At 48.1% G+C, this 22,068-nt stretch overlaps 1 protein-coding gene across 2 annotated transcripts in view; it reads right to left on the bottom strand.

The window, feature by feature from the left end:
- Positions 1-21,477, bottom strand: part of TNR (tenascin R) — a 262,025-nt gene extending 240,548 nt beyond the window's left edge. For both annotated transcript variants that reach the window (XM_049776399.1, XM_049776400.1), the window contains exon 1: positions 21,075-21,477. The gene's annotated coding sequence lies outside the window, so the exon portion shown is untranslated. The remainder of the gene's footprint in view (positions 1-21,074) is intronic.
- Between the last annotated feature and the right edge of the window lie 591 nt (positions 21,478-22,068).

Genomic DNA, 22,068 nt, shown 5'->3' with positions numbered 1-22,068 from the left:
TGAGAGCTTCTGTGTTCTTGGCAGCCAAGGGAGCTGGACTGTACCCACTTCCTGCACACATCAGGCGGGGCTGAGAGTATGACCACAGAGCTATCGACTTTGCTGATCAATGTTACAGTGGCAGGAAGCCAGAGACGAGAAAAATGACCCCATGCCCTGGCACCCCACCTAGTCCATGCTGGCAGAGGAAAACGCTGGAGTCTCGAGCCCTGAGACTAGCGGGGACGGAAAGCGAGTGAATGAACTGAGCACTACTGTAGATGGTGATGAGAAGTGGTTGAGGGTCATCTTTATTGTGGGAACCACCTATGCTTGAGAGCGCTCAGGGAATATCTATTCCAGGCCATGTGCTTAGGAGTGATAGCACAGCAGGGACAGAGTTTGCCTTATATGCAGCTGACCAGGATTCAATCCCCAGCATTCATAAGGTTCTCCAAGCACTGCCAGGAGTGATCCCTGAGTACGGAGTCAAGCCTCAGCCCTGCACATTGCCAACTATAGCGCCCAAACACACTCCTCACTCTGGCTGAACTGGAAACAGCTGTTTCCCCCTCCCACAGCTTCTGTTTCAGCCGACAAAGCTCAGGGAAAGTGTCGTGTTCCCTATGCATCAGCTCTGGCCAGTGCCCCTGTTCCCCTCTCCAGTCTGAGCTGTGAATAATGCATGTGTTTCTGTGATCTGGCCACAGATCCTGCCCTCTTGAATCACCCCCCGAGATACAACATGTCCATTCGTCATCGAAGCTGCTGGCAGGGCCAGACCTCACTCATGTGGGTCAACAGGGGATGCCGGTCCTCATGCCTGCTAGGCGCTGGCATGACCATCCCCCTTCCTTGCATCATCCTTCCAAAAGACCCTGTTTTTCTAGTATCATATTATCAGTGCCAGTATGTGTAGTACTACATGGTTGACTGGATAAATATATAAGTGGATACTTAGGTAAATAAATAGTTGCCCAGCAGATAGACAAAATGATTTCCTCTTATTGCCAGTGCAGTCACCTTTCTGATTTCTTTAGATTCAGGGGTAAGGAGAGAGGGAGGAAAAGGCATATGCTTTCTAAAATGTTCTTCTCCCGAATGGCTACCTTACTCCCATGGGATTGTGATCCTCTTTTTAAACAGACACCCAAGAAGGAACTCATAATAGTTTTTGTCTAGAGTTCATCCGAAGATCACCCCTATCCACTTGGTGCTCAAATACCAGACCAGACCAATAGTACAGCAGCAAAGCCTACTCAAGTTCGACCCCTGGCATCCCAGAGAGTCCCCTGAAACCTGCCAGGAGTGATCTCTAAGCACCGAGGCAGGAGTCAGCCCTGAACATGGTCACATTCTAGCGTGATTGTTCAGGAAGAAAAGCTGAACAGAGACAGAGGCCAGGGCTGAGCCCTCAGAGCCCAGTTGAAGTATTTCTTGTGCCATCCTAAGAAAGAGATGTATTTGAAGGTGCTTTGCAGGGGTGTGGACATACCTATGGGCCTTCCATGCCCAGAGTAGAGAATTGCCTAGAAAGTAAGAAAGATGTGCAGAGGGAAGTGAGGGAGCACTATGATTGCAGGAAGGAGGCTGCTAATCTGAGCTTGAAGCTTAGGCCAGGGGAGGGATAGCTAGATGGAGAAGATGCTGAGGAGATAGATCCTACAGACTTGCATCAATAAATGCTATGTGCTTGCCCTACCACGTTTGTTTCTCCAGCAGAGAGATAGTCCTGGAGGAGTAGGAGGGGGCAGGAGAGAGAAAAAATTCCAGGACCTGGGACAGTTCCTGAACCCTTGATGTGGTCTTTGAAGGTGTTTCTCTGTGTTTATTGCTGCACTCAGGGATGGTCCAGCAGGCTGGGTCCATTTGTTTGTACACACCTGAGTTCTATTCTCCAGTACTCCTTTTTGTGCTCAGCCACGAGTGATCCTTGAGCACAATGCATTACCAGGTGTGACCCAAAAACCAAAAAATTACCAAATTCATCTCACCAAAGAGACCACACTGATGTCAGGGAGCTAATCTTGACTCTTGCAAATGATCCAAGTTTCTGCTCTAAAGCCCATCCACAGAACCACGGAGCACCACTACCACTCATGAGCTCTTTGGGGAGTGTCCAAGGATATTCCAATTTTGCTAAAAAACAAAAATATGGGGGGTGGCATTTGGGCCACACCTGCCAGTTCCACATCTTCTCAGGGTTCACCTCCCAGTTCTGTGTTCAAGAATCACTCCCATAGGTAATGTTCTTGGAATCCAATGAGGCCAGCTGTATGCATGGCAAGTGTCTCAATCCTGGAACTACCTTTTCAGGTTATGGATTATTTTCTTATTTAATGGTGCTTTACCTTTAAACTTCCAGTGTGAGAGGTTCTTAGCAATTTATTCCTAAAATTAAATGATGTCTCACCCAGGTATAGCCACTTCAACTGTGTGTAGTTGGATAAGAAGGGAAATAGCATAGCAGAGAGGGCATTTGCCTTGTATGCGGCTGACTGGGTTCAATCCCCAGCATCCCACAGGTCCCCCAATCCTGCCAAGAGTAATTCCTGAGCATTGCTGGGTGTGCCCCACCCAAAATAAAGAAATAGGAAGTATAGAGTGGAAGATATTACATTTCCTTTCGAAACTGGTAACTGGGATGGTTCTTTGGGGGGAGGGTAGGGGAGCTAACCTAGAGGCCCCCTGTACTAAACCCTACAGCAGGAATATGGAACCCACAGGTCAGGCCTTCACAGCAAGACCGGGAAGCCGGGTGCCCAAAAGTGTGGGGAAAGGGGCCAAGTAGCTCCTCCCAAGTGCATAAACCAGTCTGTACAACTGACCATCTTGCACTGGGGTCCTTTCTCATCAGTCCTCATTTCCCAAAATGTATGAGTATGAAGACAACTGTACTTAGTTTACCATGATACCACAATGCTCATAATTTTATATTGTTCCTAGGAAAGGAAACAGAATGCCCAAGATCTGCTGGATAATACTCCATGTGCTTAATTTCTCACGAAGCAGAAAATTCTCCCCACTCCACCGAGATGTCAACCAGCCCCCAAAGAGAAAAGATAGATTCTCTACAAGATAAGAAACCGACACTCAGCTGCTATTGATTCACTCTCTGCGGCCCCTCTTCCTTCACCTCCCTCTACCATGGACTTTTGCTTGCTACCAGACTCGGTGGCTGAGAAGCCCCCTGCTTGAGTATACTCCCTGATATGTGACTGCTGGGAGCCATCTTCCCTAGACTTCAAAAAACCAACTCACAGGTTGAAGCTGGGTTCCAGATCTTAACTCTTCCCTGCCTATTTCAAAAGACTTAAAAAGGACATAAAAAAATCTCCTCTGAATATCTCTTTTGTTACATTCCTTTAATAACCATAACTGTGACTAAATATCTTTTCACGTAGTGGCAATTTCCCCCATTCCCGGGATCTGTTTTGTATAGAATTCTAGTAGACAAGTCTTTGTCCAGGGGTCTCAAATTCAATTTACCTGGGAGCCGCAGGAGGTAAAGTCGGGGTGATCCTTGAGTGCAAAGTCAGTAGTAAGCCTTGAACATTGGGGGATGTGAACCAAATAACTAAAACAAAACAAAACAAAAAAGATTCCTCTAGGGCAGGGCCACAAAATGTTGTATGGAGGGCCGCAAACGGCCCACGGGCCTCGAGTTTGAGACCCCTGGTCTAGAGGCCATGTAAGAAAAAGATTATGGGGATTTTTGGTCTTGATACCTGGACCTCCAATAATGCCTGTGGCTCTGTTCCTTTTTGCATGGCACATTAATATGGGAAAAGATTACATATGCAAACAAGTTCTTCTCTAATAGAGATGAGAACACAGCATTTTAAACTGCAGTGGGACCTTACACCCTGAACACCTGGCATAGTCACTTCACTTAGACTTCAGCTGATTGGACATTGACCATTCACCCCTGAACCATGGACACCATCTGCAGAAACAAACATGTTTTTGTTTTTGGGACACACCCAGCATTGCTCAGGGGTTACTCCTGGCTATCTGCTCAGAAATAGCCCTTGGCAGGCACCGGGGACCATATGGGCACCGGGATTCGAACCAATCACCTTAGGTCCTGGGTCGGCTGCTTGCAAGGCAAACACCGCTGTGCTATCTCTCCAGCCCCCCAATTCTCTCTTTTTATTTCTTCTTTTTAGATCTCCTATTTTCTTTATATTTTTCATAACTTTGCTTCCTGTCATCCTGAACAAATGTATTATGATCAGTTATGTCAACTATGATACATTTTCTTTTAATAGATTTATTAAATAAAAAAAGGAAGTATAGAGTGTTCTTACCAGGAGTGACTTACCCCTCTTAACACATAATCAGAGAAAGTTTGTGAATCCAGTAGAAAGTGCCCTGACCCTAAGCAAAGGCCCTTCTTGCAGACAGTAGATGAGAAAAGTTTAACCCAGACCTGCTTTGGGACACGCAGGTTCGAAAAACCCAAGGACAAGAGATGGAGAATAGAAGAGGAGAAGTAAAGAGAGGGAGAGGGAAATCAGCACAAATTAGAAGAGAGAGAATACTGTTTTTAAAATTCTCGTATTTTTCCAAAGCCATCAATATGAGAACACACAGTAAAATCCTTCAAAGAAATAGCTGCTTTGCAGGGAGGTGATGGGATTTACAAATGGCTCCTGATTTTCGGCAAAGCCACAGAGGCAAAAAAAAAAAAAAAAAAAAAAAAAGGAGAGACTGGGACTCACTGGGATGAGCTCCCATGTGGTAAGGGAAAAAGAGGCGCTTTTGTGATAACAAGAGCACAGAGAGACTTTAGATGGCCAAGCTCGATGGCTCTTAGGTCCTGGAGGTTCTTGCTGCTCTGGGACCCTCATGATACCCCAAGAAAAGGAGCTGGGCTCTGAAAAAGGGACCTGCTTGAGGAATGATAAAGAACCTCAATGAAAGCCAGAACTTGTTAACTCTGAAACAGCCTAGGTGTGGGGGCCAGAGCCATAGGGCAGCAGTTGGACACTTGCCTTGCATGTGGCTGAACTGGATTCATCCTTAACATACCAGAAGGTCCCCTGGGCCCTGGAGGAGTGATTCTTTTTTTTTTTTTTTTTTTTGGTTTTTGGGCCACACCCATTTGACGCTCAGGGGTTACTCCTGGCTATGCACTCAGAAGTCGCTCCTGGCTTGGGGGACCATATGGGACGCCGGGGGATCGAACCGCGGTCCGTCCTAGGCTAGCGCAGGCAAGGCAGGCACCTTACCTCCAGCGCCACCGCCCGGCCCCGAGGAGTGATTCTTGAGCACAGAAAACCCTGAGCATTCCCAGGTGTGGCCCCTCCAAATATATTAAATTAAAAATGATGGAGCCAGAGAAATAGCACAGCAGGGAGGGCATGTGGCCAACCCAAGTTCGATCCCTGGCATCCCACAGGGTCCCCTGAGCCTGCCAAGAGTAATTTCTGAGTGTAGAGCCATGAGTGATCCCTGAGTGCCACCAGGTGTGGCCCACCCCACCCCCAATTCAGCAGGTGGTAGAAGCAAGATGGTGACTCTCTCCCCAGGAGGGTCACTCAAAAATTTGAGTTCTGATCTCTGTGTTTAACATCCCAAATCTCAGAGTTGAGTGACAGCACAGTAGATAGGGGACTTCCTATGAATAAGGTGGACCTGGGTTTTATTCCCAGCACCACATATGGTTCCTCAAGCACTACAAGGCATGATTCCTGAGCACAGAGTCAGGAGTGAGCCCATGTGTATGGATGTGGAACAAAACAAAAACCAAAACCTGGGGCCAGAAGAATAACACATCAGGCAAGGCATTTTCCTTGAATGCAGCCGGCTTAAGTCTGATCTATGGCATCCCATATGGTCCCGAGTACCACCAGGAGTTCTCTGAGTGCAAAACCAGGAGTTCTGCACTGAGGATCACCAGTGTGGCCCAAAACAAAACAAAAAACTAAAATCCCAATCTCACCTAAGTAAACTTGCAATGACTCATTTACGTGCCTGAGATGCACCTGCCTTTTATGCATGAGAACTGTGCTCAATCTCCAGCCCCATAAAATCACATAAAGCCACAAAAATAAATAAAGAGTCAATTTCCACAATCGTGCTTAGGGCCAACCAAATGTGCCTGCCTGGAATCCCCAACCACAACAGACCCAGTTCCCAGCTCTGTGCATCCACCACGAAAAGGGCTTTGTAACTCAGCAGATGAGTGTAAGAGGAAGCGAGCAGAGGATAGTGGGGGCACCATTCATGCCTCTGTTGGGGGCCCCACCATCTGCCAAGTGAGTCTCCTTCTCCAGTCATGCTCTTACTGTCTCTAAAATGAGGCTTGCCTTAAACAATGCCTGTAGTTTCTCTAGAATTTCAGACACAGATATTGCCAAAGTCACAAGGCTGTTGAGATGAGCCTCTTGGAGGAAGCCATGGGAGAGAGACAGAGGGAATAGCAGGGGAAAGATATAAACCTGAGGCCCCAGAGATGCAGAGGATAAGATCAAGTAGGATTTCCCTGATCAGAGTCAAGAGATTTGAGTTTCATATTTTGTAAGTGTGAGAAAAATTATTGAAGGGTTTTAGGAAAGAACAGAGCATAATCTGATTAAAATTGTCAAAGGGTCGCTGTGACTTGCTCTGGGGCAAAAGTGTTTGTAGTGGGGCTAAAGTGATAGCACAGCAAGGAGGGCACTTGCTTTGTAAGTGGCCAACCTGGGTTCCATCCCTGGCATCCCACAAGGTCCCCCGAGTCGCCAGGAATGATTTCTGAGTGTAGAGCCAGAAGTAAGCCCTGAGCACCACTGGTGTAGCCCCAATTTTTTTTAATGATGGGGCTCTTACAAAATCCTAGAGAGAGCTGGGGGCATCTGTCCCAGAGGAAGGATTTGAAAAGTGTTTCAAGAAAGGTTCCAGAGCATGAACTAACAAGGCAGAGTAGGCTGGAAAACAATGAGAGAAAAAAAAAAAGAGCAATAAATGACCTCTGGTTTGTGACCTGAGTCCAGTGTGTGGAAAAGTTGAGAAAAGTGACTCTCCACTATTGGCTTTTTCAGTCATTTCCACGCAGGGCACATGGGCAGAGGTAGCTTGTTAGGCAATCGCAAAGATGTGCAACCAACCCTAATACCAACACCAGAAGACTGGAGATAACAGTGTGGGTATGAGACTATAAGGAAAAATGAAATCTAGCCCTGTGGAAGAAGCCAAAAAGTATCAATGTCAGGAACTGAGTCAGAGGGCGGAGAACCAATACCATATGGCCTCCCCCATCTAGTTTTGTTTCTGTAGTTTTCCGATCACACTCAGCAATGCTCAGTGGTTTACTCCTCTCTGCACTCAGGAAACACTCCCGGTGGGGTTCAGAGGACCCTAGGAATGCTGGGGATCAAACCTGGGCTGTATGCAAGGCAAGTGCCCTTTCCACTGTGCTATGGCTCTAGTCATGACCTCCCTTATCTGTTCTGCAGAGACATAATAAGAGAATGGGCATTCCCAAATGTCTCAAACAGTGGGAAAGAAATAGGAACTGAAGAGGTGGGCTGAGGGGCCACAGGGACAGTGCAAGAGGAGAGAGACACTCTGGGAATTTTGGTAGCAGTGCAGTCACTACATTCATAAATGTCACACAGTAACCAGGTTGCTGAAACTGACTGTTTTTCATTATTAAGGGGAGAGGGTTTGGGGCCACACGTGGCTCTCAGGGTTACTCCTGGCTGTGCTCAGAAATGATTCCTGGCGGACTTGGGTGACCATATGGGATGCTGTAAATTAAACCCAGGTTAGCTGCAATCAAGGCAAATGCCCTCCTTCATGTGATATTGCTATGGCCCTTAATTTGGGGAGAGGGGCACTCCTGGCTCTGCACTCAGAAATCACTCCTGGCAGTCTCAGGGATTACATGGCATGCCAAGGATCTAATATGGGTCAACTACATGCATGGCAAGCACCCTAACCATTGTGTGATGGCTTCAACCTCTTAAATTATTAATTTTTTTTATTTCTGGGTCACACCCAGTGGCATTCAGGGGTGACTCCTGGCTCTGCGCTCAGAAGTTGCTCCTGGAAGGCCGGGGGACCATAAGGAATGCTGGGAATTGAACCAGAGTCTGTCTGGGCAAAGGCTATTACTTGTGTATGCTGTGCTACTGCTGTGCTATGGCTCTGGCCCCTTAAATTATATTTTTTATATGAGAACCTTGTATTTGATGTTCACTTTTTATTTTATTTTTATTTTTATGATATTTTTATTTAAGCACCTTGATTGCAAACATGTTTATAGTTGGGTTTCAGTCATAAAAAAAAGAACACCTCCAGGCCTGGAGAGATAGCACAGCAGCATTTGCCTTGCAAGCAGCTGATCCAGGACCAAAGGTGGTTGGTTCGAATCCCGGTGTCCCATATGGTCCCCCGTGCGGAGCTATTTCTGAGCAGACAGCCAGGAGTAACCCCTGAGCAACGCTGGGTGTGGCCCAAAAACCAAAAAAAAAAAAAAAAAAAAGAACACCTCCCCTTCATCAGCGTGACCTTCCCACCACTAATGCCCCCGATCTCCTTCCTCTCCCATCCCCTGCCAGGAAAACAAGGATCAGGTACCATTTGAAAAACAGACAGTGGGTGGAGGATCATTGCCTGAGCCCTTGAGATACTGTAGAGAGGACACATGAAAGGGGGTATTTTAAAGGAGAGAAGCAAGGACCTGGGGTGCATAGTGGAGACCCTCACAATCCTATTCTGCAAGAGCACATGTGCATGTGTGTGTGTGTGTGTGTGTGTGTGTGTGTGTGTGTGTGTGTGTGTGTGTGTGTGTAAACTCTCCATGGGAGACAGGCCTCTGGCCTCTAACTGCTTTTCCCTTCCTCCCAATTTTGCTTTTTTAAACCATCCACTGAAATTTTTATTAGGTCTAAACATCCACATTTCCATTGCTAACACCATGATCAATAAGGGAAGCCCTTGGCCAGAGAGAAGCCTGCTGGTCTTCTCCAAACAAAGGAAGGAGGCAGGAAAAAGCCAGCAGGAAAGTCAGCAAGGGGCCTGGCTTCCTTTGCTTCTTTCCTCCTTCCCTGGCTTCCTTTCTCCTTCCCTTCTTCCTCAGAACCACTTCAGCAACAGCCTTTGTACATGGTGCCTCTTTATAGACAAAAGACCAAAGCAGCAAAGACTGTTAGGATAAATGGAGTCAGAAAATTCACTTATACATAGATGAATATGGAGAGCATTAGGCTGAGCAAAAGGAGTCAGAGGGAGAGGGTTAACTATAGATGATCACACTCATTTGTAGGAAACACAAAAAAGTAAAGATTGGGCTGGAACAATATAGCATAGTGGGGAGGGCATTTGCCTGGCATATGGCCTCTTGGATTTGATTCCCAGCATCCCAGAGGGTCCCCTGAGCCTGCTGGGGTGATGCCTGGGTGCAGAGCCAGAAGTAACTCCTGAGCACTGCTGGGTGTGATCCCAAAACAAAACAAAAGAAAACAATAATGATAATGCAGTATTAATATCTAGATATAATAGAGACGAGGGCCAGGAGGACTAGTCCATGGTAGGAAGCTTGTCACAAAGGGCAGGGGAGTGTGGTAAAGACAGAGAAGGGACCACTATGACAATGAGAGTTGAAAATGATCAGTCTGGAGAAGAATTAAGTGCTGAAAGGAGGGAAATGGATAGGCATGATACCCCTTCAGTAACAATATTGCAAGCCAGTGTCTAAAGGGATAAAAGGAGAAAGAGAAGAGGAAGATGAGAAGGAGGAAGAAAGGAGGAGGAAAATGAGGGGGAAAAGGAGGAGGAGGAGATAGAAGGAGGAAGGGAAGGAGAAATAGGAGGAAGAGGAGAAGGAGGAAAAGAAGGAAGAAGAGGTTTCCCTCAGAAGCAGGCAGGTGGGAGGGCAGGAAGGAAACTGGGGACATTGGTGGTAAGAATGTGCTCTGTGAAGGGTGTTGGATATTGTATGACTAAAACTAACCCATAAACAACTTTATAGTGTGTACCTCATGGTTATTCAATTCAAGAATGTATTTATAAATAAAAAATTTTAAATGCAGGGCCATAGATAGCATGGAGGTAAGGCGTTTGCCTTGCATGCAGAAGGACAGTGGTTCAAATCCCGACATCCCATATGGTCCTTCGAGCCTGCCAGGAACAATTTCTAGCCCAGAGCCAGGAGTAACCCCTGAGCAATGCCAGGTGTGACCCAAAACAAACAAACAAACAAACAAACACATTTAAAAAGCAGTAAGATGACCTGAGAAGTGGCATTTGTAACAAGGTGACAATAAAGCAGTGACCCACCCCAACCCCAACTCCACACATACTCACACTCTGCCCTTTTCTGTCCCAGGAGAGGGAACCAGAGATCCTGAGAGGTCCCAACCACACATTACTGAAAAGCCAGGCTCCCTCTGGCCATGACTGATTCTATGTTCAGACACAAGATTCCACATTAACACACAGGATTACCAACAGTGCACAGAAATTCGGGTAGATGGAGCAGCTGGTTCTATGAGGGAGACACAGTGTGTACCACAATACAATGCGGGGTTTCAGCCCCAACATAGCCTTGCAAAGGGACCTTCTCCCCATGAGTATCCAGAGAGTGGATACCTAGTTTCCCCCATTTAGTCCCCCACTACCCTCACGGCAGGCTAAGGTTTGGGCACCTTCTCAATTCTGCTTCCTTCACTCCTGTTACTTTAAGGACACCAAAGTTCCAACTCACCTTGGACCACTAAAGGTCTGGACACCCCCTCAGATATATCTGGGCAGCTCCTGGGGTGCCCTGAGCAGACATCATTCCCCCTAAACATTTAGCATTCCCTAAACACACAACATCAATGCTATATTCTGTATGATGTTTTCCTTGCGTCCCCAGGCAGATGGCATGAAGCTTCCAGAACAGAACCACTCCCCAAGCAATACCCTAGATAGTCCCTCACCAAAATGCTTGCTCAGATCCCTGACTTTAATTCCGGAAGGTGGTAATACAGGAACATGGGGGAGGGATCTCCTCTCTTGCTCACTAAATCAAGACTCATGTTCTAGGCAGACAAGCGTAAAGAAGATATGCGCTGGTGCTTTTACAGTTTCTGGCCCACTGTGAAGAAGCAGGAAATCAAGAAGAAATTGAACAAATAGGGCTGGAGCCACAGGACAGCGGGGAGAGCACTTGCCTTGCACGACGACAACCCAGGTTTGATCTCTGGCATCCCATATGGTCCCCCTGAGCACCGTAAAGAGTGATTTCTGAGCACAGAGCCAGGAGTAACCCCTGAGCATTGTTAGTGTGATCCCCAAACAAGAAGGAAAACAAAAATATATCCTATACTATGCTTGCTGTGGGGAAATGTGAAATATAAACTAAGTGGAATGATAACAAGGAAATCTATGGGGGAGGAATCTGTATCTGTCTGTATTTCCTTCTATCTCCCAGCCCCCAAAAACCATTTCTACTCTATTTTTAAGATTTTTTTCTTTTACTTCATCTCTATGTGTAAGCATCCTGCATTCACCCATTTAATGTATCCCACTGAATTCAATGCCCTCAGCCTGACCATACTGTTAAAAATCACAGAATTTTTATTGTTGCTTTTGGTCTGTTGTTTGTTTTCAGGCCACATCCAGTCCCAACCCCATTCCACACACCAGAGGCCACAGCCTTTAGTCAGAGCTTCCATAATATTCTAATTGGCCCTTCTTGACATGGAGAACAGATGGATGGCCCAGAGCTGGAGGACTTTGAGGCTCCAGTTGGGAAGTGATGTGGCCTCCTCCTCCTCCTCTGGGATACTATGCTGCCTGGGATCTTTCCAGAAAGTCAGTTATGGGGACAGGCCTCTCCTGCACTCAGTCCTGAAGGGAGATAGGCTTGTCAGTCAGCTGCCTTCCCTTCTCTGAGGCTTCTCTGCTGGACCCCAGAAGAGGAACAAATGGGTGGGATGTAAAAGCCCAACCTCTACCACAACAAGCAGCCCCTTCTAGGCCATTAGGAGTTTTCCATGTGAAAAATGCCCTGACTCACAGAACTCACCCAGCAAAACTTGGAGAGGAAGGAGCCTCTTTTCTTGGAGGGCCCCCACCTAGCAGCATTAAGGAATCACTCCTGGCTTCACACTCAGGATACACTCCCGGCAGGCTCAGGGGACCATATGGGATGCTAGGGATTGAACCCAGGTCAGCTGTGTGCAAGGTAAATGCCCTCCCCACTGTGTTACCACTCTGGCCCCAAATGAGGAGTCGTCTTTTTTTGTTTGTTTGTTTTATTTGTTTATTTGTTTATTTATTTGCAGTGCTCAAAGCTTACTCCCAACTCTGCACTCAGGAATCACTCATGGTTATACTTGGAGGGACCATATAGGATGCTGGGAATCGAACCTGGGTCAGCCATGAACAAGGCAAGAGCTTCATCCATTGTGCTATTGCTCCAGCCCTAAGCAAAAGTCTCTTAATAGGGAAACTGAGGCACAGAAAAATGACTTCACAAGGCCACCTAGCCCATGTGGGTGGAGTCAGGTTTGCAAGTAGAGCTGGGCTGGGGAGCAATGAGGGGGGACTCTAGGCCCTCCAGCCCCATGCAGGACTTGAGGTCCAGAGTGCAGGGAGGTCAGACAGGGGCCTCCACACCCCACATCCCCTGCCATTCCCTCCCGCACCCCCATCTGGAGCTTGAAGAAGCAAGCTGGCAGCCAGAGTGGCAGTGGATGAAAAAGCCAAAAGCCGCCTCAAATTGTTTTATTGGATGCCAGACTCTGGCCTGCCTTCCCTCAGTTCTGGCAGTGCTTTTTCCCTCTTCCTCCGTTGCCTCGTGGCTGCTTTTCAAACAGCGCCTGGAGAGCGAAGGGAGAGTAGGGACAGAGCTGATTGCTGCTCGCCAGATGCTCTGAGATCTTATTCTTTCCCCCCTCCCGTGCACCCCACAGCCCTTGGGGCTCAGGAGCTGCAACTGGGCACATGCCAGGGGGAACAGCGGAGGGTGGGTGGCTAGAACTGAAAGCCCCAAACTGCTTTGCCCCTAAAATCTAAGCACAAGCATGGCCTAGAATGCTAGTACTCTTCTCTGGTCCTCGAGTTCATTCATGTCTCTATAAATACAGCAGTTCTGAAAGGCGAGTTCATGGCTGCCTTTATAAGTTCCATTGCTCCAAAAGCCCAGACTAGGCCACAGAAAAGTGACAGCCCCCTGGATACAGCATGTGTCCTCCCCACTCTCCCAATAAACCCTTAATGAGTCCTCATGATGGGGTAAGGGGTCCATTCTGCTGGCCAGACTCTGCACTCTAGTGCGCATCCCTGCCTCACAGCTGGTCAACAGTCCTGCATAAAAGTCTGGCCCAAGCTCCAGTTGTTATTAGGGTTTCTTGATTGTGGAAACCCTTTTCAAGCAACAGAGCATCGGCATGGATGCGGGGTGCACAGAGATGCCGTTTCCAAGCCTCTGGAGCTGCACCGGTGGAGATAAATTCCAGGTAATCTCTCTCAACTCCAGCCTTTGAAATAGCACGCCATCAAAAACATCTCAAACAATTACTCTCGCCTAGCCAGGAGGTGGCTGTTCTATGTGCTTCATATGGAAAACATAATTATAAAGGAAGGAGAGATATTTCATAAGTAAAGTACAGAATGGTAGCAACATCGGGCCGGAGCAGGGAGATGAGGTGGTAAATCCAGTGGTTCTGGGGTGCTGGCTCAGTGCAAAGGGAGGCCCAGGCTGGCTTTCTGAAGGTTCCAATGTCAGATCCCAGTGAACAGCAGCATGTCCTGGCAATTAATTGTTCGAAGACTTCTCACTAGCACTTTAAAAGAGCATGTTGCCTGGGTTTTGATGCCAAAGAAGACAGTGAGGATTTGGTCTTAAAGTTGACCTGAGGTCTAGGAGGGCCAGTGGGGCAGTCAGCACTGGGGACATAGGCAGGGTAGCTCAGGCCACTGGTCAGCTGGTTCCAATGCCAGTGCTTGTGGTGGTGCCCACTACCCAGTAAATGCCTCCTGGCATACTCTTTGCCAGACATGCTGTACCTACACCCTATTAAATGTCAGAAGAACTCTTGAAAGTGTTAGAGGAATTGGAGAGGGTAGGCCATAGATATTTCCTTGACCTTCAGCACTGCCAGAATGGGAGGTCTGAACACAGAGGCAGGAGTAAAACTTGAGCATTCTCAGGAGTGAGCCCCAAGCATAGGGGCAAGAATGACCTCCCAGCATAACCAGGAGTGATCCCTGAGCACCAAGTGGGCTTTGATCTCTAAGAAAGAACCAGGAGTGATCCCTGAGCACCATGTGGGGTTTGATCTCTAAGAAAGAACCAGGAGTCATCTCTAAGCACAGAGTCAGGGGTGATTCCTGTGCATACACAGAGTTGGGAGTAACCCCAAGCACTGTCAGGAATGAGCCTTGAGCACAGGCAAAATAACCTGAGCACTTCCAGGACTAAACTGACACAGTTGAGTACAGACAGGAACAATTCCTGAGTCCTGCTAGGAGTGAACCTTGAGGGTAGAGCCAGGCATAAATCCTGAGTAGTGAGGGGTGTGGCGCCAAGACAAAAAACAAGCAAACCCAAAACACCACTAGCTGTGGTCCAAACTCTCCCTGCCTCCAAGTTGACTACATCCATTTAAAACACTCAGCCTCGGAGCTGGAGATATAGCATGGAGGTAAGGCTTTTGCCTTGCATGCAGAAGGAAGGCAGTTCGAATCCCGGCATCCCATATGGTCCCCAAAGCCTGACAGGTGCTATTTCTGAACATAGAGCCAGGAATAACCCCTGAGTGCTGCTGGGTGTGACCCAAAAAACAAAACAAAACAAACAAACAAACAAAACCACTCAGCCTCACTTTTCTCGCTGGAAAATAGGGACAATGAACAATGTCACCTTGTTTGGGCACCCAGTTATGTACAGGATTTTGCTGCTAATTGACTGTCAAAGCAAACATGTATTAAGGGCGAGTTGAGCCAAGCACTAGTGTGGCCAAAGCTCACAGCACACACTCACTGCTGGCGAGGGGCATTTCTCGCAGCAAAGAGATGCCAGCTGCCAGGGCTCAAAAGTAGGGGGTGGTACATATGGGGGAGGGATGTAGCCCTTCGTAGGTGCTACACGAAATCAAAGACCAAATTCCAGCACTACCATGTTGCTAAGCTTTTGCCAAGTATTAGGCGATGTGGATTTGTTCTGTTCTGGGATTGGCATTTTCCTCTCTGTCTCCTTCATAGCTCAGAGGGTGATGAGCACATCAGGATAAAAGGGACCCTATACCTCTCCTGAGCCCTGCAAGAACCATCCACTGAGTCACCGATGGCTGGAGCAGCTGATGCTCTGACAGTTGCCAATGGGAGGATGTTAGGTCACAGAACTAAAAGCTTCCAGAACATTCCTGGGAGTCTGCTGGCTCCCTTGGCCTTGGTTTGGAGGCATCACTGTGCTAATCAACAGTGAGAGCAGGGGTACAATGGGGAGAGAGCCAATCTTGCACTTGGCCAACCTGGATTGGATCCTCAGCACTATATATGGCCTGCTAAACCCACCAGGAATAATCCCTCCCTGATTGCAGAGATATGAGTAAGTCCTAAGCACCACAGGGCCTGCCCCCACTCCAAAAAAAGTTGGCTGAAGCTCATCACCAAATGAATGAAACTCATCAACACATTTGAGCCTTTAAGACATGGTGGGTGGGTGTGATATAAACCAAATGGAGGACAAACTGTGGGATGAAATTTGTTGCAGAGACCATAAGTGGTCAAGTTCCCAGAGCTGGAGATCAAGCAGTGCAGGTGTCAGGAGACGGAACAGGGAGCTCTTATGTAGGGTGCAGAGTTGAAGTCATTTGGGAAAATGGAATTTGAGGTTCTGGAACAGAAGAGCAGTCCTGGTTTGCAAGCTGCCTGGTGTGTATTTAATGCCACTAAGCTGTTCCTTCACAGATGATTACAATGCTAGGTTCTCAGTAGTGCATAATTTATCAGGAGCAAATGACAAAAAGAGGTGGGGAAAGGGGAGAGAACAGAGAGGTTCAAATTTGCTTTACCAGCTGACCTGCTGGCTTCTTGCTGTATTCAAACTCTGGTAATACCAGCTGAGTACAAGGGAGGCCGGGTCTAGAAGCTATAACTTTGTTTGCTTGTTTGTTTTTGGATCACACAGGAGTTACTCCTGGCTCTGTGTTCAGGAATCACTCCTGGCAGGCTCAGGGGACCCTATAGAATGCTGAGAATCAAAACAGGGTCAGCTGCATACAAATGCTGTCCCCACTGTGCTATCACTCTGGTCCCCAAGAAGCAATGATTATTATAAGCATTTAGAAATGCCTAAGAAATGCTAATTCCCTCCAATTTCTCTTATCCATAGCTCCAATGAAACTCCAGCTTGATGGTGAGCTGTTCCGAACTTTATTAATGAAGTCGTAGAACAATGACAGGCTCTGTGTCCCCCACCACCCACCTGGGTGCCCTGTGGAGCTCATCCCTTGTGAATGGGGTATCTAAACTCAGAGACTCCCTGCTGAGCTGTCTCCTAACTAATGGGTCTCAGAGGCTCTGAGGATGAGCCAACTCAGGAAGGAGTTTTCCCAGCACCTGGTTGGTGCCTGATCCTGTGAGGCAGGTAAACTGAGAAAGTATCAGCACCCTGGAAGAAGGTGCTTAACCAAGTCTCCCAGTGGATGGAGACTGCAGGCATGTTTCTGTGCAGAGGATGTAAATGGCCGACTGAGACAAATGCTGGAGACCCTGGCTACAGATAGAGCTACAAAGAATGCAGGATTTTTAGTGTGGGGCTTAATTTGTATTGTCAGATGCATGTGTGTGTGCATACACACACACACACACACACACATACATACCACCTCATACATACATACCATTGTGAGTCACAGATACACAGCAGGCAAGAAAGGAGCCAGTCAATCAGCCAAGAAAGGAATGGGGTGTCAGTTTATTATAAATATGGGCATGTGTTTGTAGTAGTGTATGGGAGTATGGAAGTGTGTGTCTGCCTGTCTGTCTGAGCATACAAGAATATGGGGAGGAAAACTAGGACACTGGAGGAAAGAAGTGGAAATTGATAAAGGGCTGGTGTTGGAGCATCGCATGCCTGAAATCCAATCATGAAGAACTTTGTAATTCACAGTGTTTTAACAAGTAGTATGTGAGTGTGTGAATATGAAAATGAGTGTTCTCATGAATGTGTAGGAATTGTGAACATGTATGAATTTGTACAAGTGTGAAATGAATGTGCATGAATGTATGAGTCTATGAATATGAATGTGTGCGTATTAATGGATGAGGATGTGAAGAGAAATGTGCATGAATGTATGGTCTGTGAATAGGAATGTGTGAGTATGAATGTATGGGTATGAAAATGAATGAGGGGGGGCCGGGTAGGTGGCGCTGGAGGTAAGGTGTCTGCCTTGCAAGCGCTAGCCAAGGATCAGGACCGCGGTTCGATCCCCCGGCGTCCCATATGGTCCCCCAAGCCAGGGGCGATTTCTGAGCACATAGCCAGGAGTAACCCCTGAGCGTCAAATGGGTGTGGCCCAAAAACCAAAAAAAAAAAAAAAAAAAAAAAGAAAATGAATGAGGATGGATGTATATGTGTGACTATGAATGAGTACAAATAGATGAGTGTGTGAATATGAATGAAAATAGGAATGTGTGAATATGAACATGTGAATATGAGTGAATGAGTGTGCAAAGTATGAATTTAGTATGCGTATTAATGTGAATATGAATGTACCTCTATATGAATGTCTGAGTGTGAAATTGAATGAGTATTAATGTAGGTGTGTGGATACGACTGTATGAGTATGAATGGATGTGTGTGAGTATAAATGAGTGTGAGTGACTAAGTATTTAGATTTGATGGTTGATTTCTGTCTTCATCTCCCACACATACAGACTTGAAATGATCAATGCCCTCACCATGCCCAGGATCTTGGGTACTAAGTGCCTGCCGCCCCCTCTCCCACCATCTCCGGCACCCACCCAGAAATGGCATCTCGGTCTCTGAAACACTTTTCTTTCCAGGCTGGGCCTGAAGCGGACACTTGTGCCAAGTATGCTGAAGCCCCAGGTTTGATCCCTAGACTTCCTAAAAAGTCTAGGTTCCAGCCGATACATAATGGGATAGCAGCTGTGGAGGCTGAGTAAAGGGTGGCAGGTTTGGGGGACGGAGGCTGGTGAAAAAGATACACAGGGAGCTTGTGGGGATCTCATCTGAAGTTGCACAGCCACCCAAATACTTGCAATCAAAGCATCTTAGCCCATGCCAGCTAGACCTTTGCAGAAAGTTAAAGCAACTCCCCGTTGTCCAGGTAAAACATGGCTGCAGGGGAGGTGGAGCTCAGCCACCCCTTGGCCCACCTCCTCCCACCCAAACAAAGCATCACAGCAGGTAAGTTGTCTCCCATGCTCTGTGGATCTCTGGGCACGCTTCTGAACAGAAGTGCTCCTGTATCCTTGGGGTGCTCACCAGAGGTACTCTCCAGAGATGACTCATGGGAGAGAAAAGCCTGAACCCTAGAAACAAGATCCATGGCACTGAGCCCCACACAAGACCTCTGGGGTACTGCACCCCCAAACCAGACACCCACACATTGTGCCAGGAGGGTGCCTCCCCCCAAGATGACTAGGGAGTCCCTCTGCAGTCAGACCCTGGCTGCCTCAGCCATGGGAGGAACCCCCATGCTTCATGATTCTGAACATGCTGGGCTCTGAACACATCTGAAATCCTGCCCCATACTGGCTCCCATCTGGCCCGAAACTTTAGTTGACCTCATTTAATAAAGGAACCCAAGCTGAGGGGCCTGAGTGACAATGACCAGTAAGTGCAGTCGCTTCCATAAGTGAGAGTGACTTTGGGTTAGAGCCCCTGCAAGGACATCAGACTTTTCTTGCTTAAAACCACAGGGACATTTCACCCAAGCCCATCAACTCACAAGTCTCAAGGATGGGGCATAGTGGGAGGGCAGAGACATGAGTATACCAAGTCAGCTTCTGGGGCTCCACTATGTTTATGTCTCAGCCTTTCTTTCCTGGCATCCCCTGAACCCTGACATCCTCTGTGCTGCTCAGTGCTTTCTGCCAACCCAGGGAGAGGTCAAGGAGTTTTGGAACCAGGAGCCAGGGTGATAACACAGCAGGAAGGGCACTTTCCTTGCATGGTGCTGACCCAGGTTTGATGCCTGGCAACCCATAGGGATGCCCAAGCATGGTTAGGAGCGATTCCTGAGTAGAGAGCCAGGTATAAGCCCTGAGCACTGCCTGATGTGGCCCCAACACAGTCCAACTAAAGTAGAATTAGCCCAGAATCAGTCAGTCTCTTGTACTCAGATCTCTGTCCCTCCTCAAAACTAGGGGTGCAAAGTTGGTCCCTCAGCTAGGTGGCAGGAGGCCCAGGAGAGGAAATTTCAAGAAGAGAGACATCGCTCCAAGTATGCTGGAGATTAGAGCATGCAAGGCTACCCTCCAGACCCTTCAAAATATTTGAAGGCAGTAACCAGAATGCAAATACTTAAGGGTCTATTCAGGGCCAGGAGAACCCTTCCAAGAAACCTGTCTTGAATGCAAGCCACTCTGCCCTCCACAGACCTGAGGCTGACTCAGTGGAAACAGAGATGATAAGGAAGATCCCCACACTTTGTGGAGTGACCCTCCTCAAGCAGGTGTGGGTGGGGCTGAGATGAGAGGCTAATACAGACTTCAGGGTAAAGCAAAGACATAGGGGCATCAAACCGACTTCAGAGCTCAGGGAGCAAAAGGGTAAGAGGGATAAGAAGAGAGAGTAGAAAGAAGAAAGGGGAAGAGTTAGAGAGTGGGGAGAGAGTGGAAGGGTGGAGAGGAAGAGAGGGGGAGATAGAGAAAGACAGGAAGAGAGGAAAAAAGGGAGAGAAAGGGAGAGAGGTGAGGGGGATAGGGAAGTAGGGAGAGAAAGAGAGGAAAATAGAGAGAGGGAGGAAAATAGAGGCAGAGGAAGAGAGAAAAGCTCTTTGCATAAAGCATCTCAATGAAAGGCTTGAGCAACAGCAAGGAGGACACTTGCCATGATCCAGGTTCAATCCTCATCATCCTATATGGTCCCTTGAGTACCATCAGGAGTGATTCCTAAGTATTGCTTGATGGATGTGGGGAAAAAATAAAAGTGTATCTGAACAAAGTCAAGAAATGGCAAGAGCTGGAGGAATATTCTGTGCTGAAGAGCACACCCCTGCTTCTATGAGTCCCAGGGTACCCCAGTCTTCTTCCCAAGACAACCAGGAGTCAAGGGTGTCCCAAAAGTGGAAGGCTTCTTGGGTCCCCTTGCCTCGGGTTCAGGAGCACAGTCTATGTGAGCCAATCTTTGCAGAGATCCAAATACTGCCCCTCTCCCACCACCTTGCAGTTAGGTGGACCTCAGTATCCCCTCCCCTACTCATCCAGTCTGACACTCACCTGTTGCAACCTGGACAGAAAGAAAAAGGTCAGACTGGGCAAACGGACCTTTACCAAAGCATCTCCCGCAAGCTATAAGCCAGCTCAGAGCAAGTAACTTTCACTCCCCTTCTATGCCTGACACCCATCCCCTTGGGCTTTGACTAGACACACTTTTCATGCCAGGTGGAGAAATAGTTAAAGAAGGTACACTTTGAACTAAATTCTCCAAGCCGGGCTTCTTATCTACGTGGAAAAAGAACAGCCCTACCAGAGACAGACAGGCAGAAAAGCCACCGGCAATTTAGCTCAGACCTCACCTGTCTCCTGCAATGGCATCTGCGAGCACACACACACACACACACACACACACACACACACACACACACACACACACACACACACCACCACCACCACCATCACCACCACCACTGTGCCCAGCCATCATGTCCCCCCTGAACACCCCCCCCCACACACACACACCGTTGGGTGTTTTCCTCGTCCCTACGCAGAAGCAAAAAGCAGCAGATCCCAGCTGGGCTCCACTGGCAGCCGAGAGAGAGCTATAACCTTAGTGCCAAGATCCTGGCAGGAGGCAGAGAAACAGGAACCCAACCACCAAAAGGGGAGGGGGGGGGGGGCGCGCACTGTGTAGCTGTCCGTGGTCCTGAAATCACGCTCAGAGAGGAAATGCCAGAAGCAAGTGCACTTGAACTTACCGGGCTGGGGATGGGCAGAAGGGAACCGAGAGGAGCTTGCTGCGAAGCAAATTCCTGAGGGCAGAGGCTGCGCTCACCTCCAGACAGAGCCCCCTCTGCCCCTCTGTCCCTTCTCTTCCTTCCTTCCTTGGCTGGGAGCAAGAAGAGGGGATCCAGGAAAGAGACAGAACAAGCCAGCTGGCAGAGCTAGCGATAGCCCCCAAAGTCAGGTGCCTCCACTCCGCGAGTGCTCGAGTGCTCGTTCCTGGGGTCAGGGAGGATCTCACTTCTCTCCGGCTCTGCGTCTTTCTCTGTCTCTCTCTCTCCCAGTCTCCTTCAGCGTGCCTGGTTTCTGCCCACTGACGTGCGGGCAGGCAGGAAGCCTGGGACTGCTTTGCTCTCTCGCTCTCTCAGAGCTCTCTCTTTTCCCCTCTTGCTGAAATTTCAGCAGCACGATTTTTTTTTAAAGCCTCTGGTTTTTCCATCCCCCCCTTTTACAAAACGCCCCCTAGTGGGATTACAAAGGAAACACCCAGAAATCAGGAGGAATGGCCCAGTTCTTGCAGCACCCAATAATGCTAGGGCTGCTCCACGGCACTTTCTGGTACAGTCCGTCTTTTCTCTGGCCATCTGAACCAAAAGGAGAGAGGGAGACAGAGGCAGAGGGCAAAGGGGAGAGTGCCCACTGGTGCCTTGCCCATCACTGCAAGAGAAGGAAAGGGCAGAGGAGAGGCTGCTTTGGAAGGAAACTGAATGAAGGATTCCAAAGTCCTGGCTCTATAGAGACATCATGCAAAGTCAGGGTCTGCGGAGGGCTGGACCAAATCTTGGGTACCCCAGTTGCTGCAAGAACAGAGATCTTAAGGGAAGGGAATGCGAGAAGCCAAAAACAGAGTATCAAAAGCCAAAAACAGAGTATCAAAGTTAGATAGTCCAGTGGGGACAGTGCCTGCCTTGCATGCAGCTGATCCAGGTTCTATCTCTAGCATCCCATAGGGTCCCTTGAGCCCCTCCA

Source organism: Suncus etruscus, chromosome 7 (genome assembly GCF_024139225.1).
Source record: "Suncus etruscus isolate mSunEtr1 chromosome 7, mSunEtr1.pri.cur, whole genome shotgun sequence".
NCBI lineage: Eukaryota > Metazoa > Chordata > Mammalia > Eulipotyphla > Soricidae > Suncus > Suncus etruscus.
This window is presented reverse-complemented; position numbering and strand designations above follow the sequence as displayed.